This window comes from Chiloscyllium plagiosum, chromosome 4 (assembly GCF_004010195.1).
Source record: "Chiloscyllium plagiosum isolate BGI_BamShark_2017 chromosome 4, ASM401019v2, whole genome shotgun sequence".
NCBI classification, from domain to species: Eukaryota; Metazoa; Chordata; class Chondrichthyes; order Orectolobiformes; family Hemiscylliidae; genus Chiloscyllium; species Chiloscyllium plagiosum.
This window is the reverse complement of record NC_057713.1, coordinates 41,609,230-41,611,930: the sequence shown is the minus strand read 5'-3', so window position 1 is coordinate 41,611,930 and position 2,701 is coordinate 41,609,230. Positions and strand designations below refer to the sequence as shown.

The following is a 2,701-nucleotide window of genomic DNA, read 5'->3' as shown; positions in this document are numbered from 1 at the left end:
GTTTAACTCTATTCCTACTGTTGAGATCAAAGCCAGTCCACTTACGCAGACTTTGAGGATGTCTTTGAAATGTTTCTACTACTTATCCAGTGGAACTGGGAATGCAGAGCATGGTTTGAAGGATGAGTATTTAGTATTCTGAGGCAGTGGCCAGATCTTCCAGACACAATAGTTATGTTATATTTCGAGGTTTCTCAAGCATCAGCAATGTATCACTTTGGTTTTGCAGCCACAGAGGTCAATCAAGTGAAAGCTGCCTTGTAGGCTGCAACCTGTGACCTTCTGCAGGTCTCATGACTTGCCTCAGCAACTTCTCAAAAGAGGAAGTTGAGCACTGCGTACGATTTCCAGGTTCATGCTCAGGGAACTACTAGGACAAAAGGCTACAGAGTTAGCAGAAATAGTGGGGCTGTGATGCTGGGAGGATTTGGTACTAGCCCTGGTTTTGGCAGGGTAAGACTTTTCACTTATCCCCATTCAGTCGCAGTCCTCATGCACAAAATGTTTCTTTGAACACTTCAAGAGTGTTCTTAAGTTTTCTTCTTCTACGTCCACCAGTCATTTGTATTCCAGAGGTCATTGCAATTGTATTCAAAAATTAGGTCTTTTCTTTCGCCCTTGGGAAATTGAGTAGATTTGCATCAAACTTATACTCAATCAGACTAGTGTGCTAGACAACCCCCACAATGCAAGTCCTGCATTCCCAATGTGGAGCTGGCTTCATTTGTCTAGATGGTTTGCAGGGATATGGGAAAAGGGTTGGTGATGGGCACTGGGTAATAGAACCGGTGCAAACACAATGGGACCGAATGGCTTCCTTCTCCCCTCTATAACTCTGTAATTCAAAGTGGATGATGGCAAGACATGCTGTGAGAGCCAAGAAGGAAGCTCAGGAAAGCGCACAAGCTCTCAACAACCAAGGGCTAACAACGGATGTGGATTTTTCCCTCCGCTTAAGCGCTGTTTCTTCCTTTCACCTCTTTTTACGGTCTTTTGTGCAGCTCTGACTTATTACCCCTATCACTGACAACTCATTTTCTTCACAAGAGCTGCCCCCCCAACATTTTGTTTTCCCCCACGCTTTCCCTATCTCTATACTCCAGAGCCCGCCCGCCTGGTTTAGATGGATTGATAACTGCTTTGTTTCTCCTCGTTTCCAGGTTTTGGACAACATGAAGCACCACCTCCCCCACGTGAGAACACCCTTCCCTTACCCGGGATTAGCACAAACCCTTCACAGCCGCTCGCGCCTTCGCGGTGACGTCTCAGTGGAACCCACCCCCCAGACTCAGCCAATCAGCGCGGCACTGGTGTCAATGTCAAACGGTCGGAGCGCGTGCGCGCCCGGCGGTTTGTTGGTGTTGCTGTCGCGAGCAGGAGCGCGCGGACGGGGAGAGGAATTCATCCTCTCGGGCTGTGACTGGCAGGTTCGTACCGGTTGACGGTGGGCGTCCAACCGCCGCCGCCGCCGGTGGTCACTCCGTGTACCGGGAGAGAGGGAGGTAGGCTCGCAAGCCAGCTTTGGGAGAGCCGGACGAGGAGGCTCGGGCTCTCGTTACCGAGTGTCGTTGCCGTAGGGATTGGGATGCCGCGCGGTCGGTATGAGGCGGTACCGTGCCTTTGGGAATGGATTGAGCAGTGTCTGTCAGTCGAGCTGTCAGCCTGCGGCTTGGGCGGTGCCCGGAAGGCTGTGGGGGCGGTGCTACTCGGTTGGGGTCCCGAGCGGGCTGCCATCACCGGGTGCTGGTGCTCGGACTGATGTGTGTCACTGGACCCTAAATGTGCGAAGTATTCATCGAGCACCGAGCCCAGTGGTTGGTACGTAGTGCATACCGCACCCCATGCTGTCATTGAGCTGAAAGTGGCAGTCGACATGCGACAAGGTGTTAATGCATTACAACTAAAATTCAGCAAGCGCTGCAAGTAACTTAAATTGGGGTTTTGTTTTCGTTCATTCATTTCTTAGCTCAGTGGGCTGGACGCCTGATACTGTGTGGTGCCAAAGTGTGGGTTCAATTCCTGCACCGGCTGAAGTTATTGTGGAGCACTCCTTCTCAACCCTTTCCCTTGATTAATGCATCGTGACCGTTAGGTTTGACTATGGTGACTATACCATTGCTCTGTAGAAATATTGTTGATTATATAAAGGTTAAAAATGTACTACATATGATTTTAGTGGAAGAGACTTGGAATATTTTTAGGTTTAAATGTTTGCACTATTTTTCTTCAAGTATCAAATGCTGCAGTCTCTGGATTATTTGGGACCAGATGTACATTGTGGAAATTTCAATGTTAGATTAGAGTGGTGCTGGAAAAGCACAGCAGGTCATGCAGCATCTGAGTGAGTGAGCCCTTCAAGAGTGAGGCAGAGAGCCTTCGGGGTGGAGAGATAAATGGGAGGGGGGGTGGGGCTGGGGAGAAGGTAACAGAGTACAATAAATAGGTGGATGGAGGTGGGGATGAAGGTGATAGGTTCGAGAGGAGGGTGGAGTGGATAGATGGGAAGGAAGATTGGCAGGTAGGACAGGTCATGAGAATGGTGCTGAGCTGGCAGGTTGGAATTGAGGTAAGATGGGGGGAGGGGAAATGAGGAAACTGGTGAAGCCCACATTGATGCCCTGGGATTGAAGTGTCCCGAGGCAGAAGATGAGGCGTTCTTCCTCCAGGCGTCGGGTGGTGAGGGAGTGGCGGTGAAGGAGGC

General features: G+C 50.2%; 1 protein-coding gene across 3 annotated transcripts in view; it reads left to right on the top strand.

The window, feature by feature from the left end:
* Positions 1-354: 354 nt before the first annotated feature.
* The window catches only part of pdp1 (pyruvate dehydrogenase phosphatase catalytic subunit 1), an 11,780-nt gene continuing 9,433 nt past the window's right edge, over positions 355-2,701 (top strand). The window contains exons 1-2 of one of the 3 annotated variants that reach the window (XM_043688073.1): positions 355-453; positions 1,161-1,427. The gene's annotated coding sequence lies outside the window, so the exon portion shown is untranslated. Of the gene's footprint in view, positions 454-1,160; positions 1,503-1,579; positions 1,819-2,701 lie in introns of those variants that run through there. The other 2 variants (XM_043688074.1, XM_043688075.1) reach the window with 2 other exon arrangements.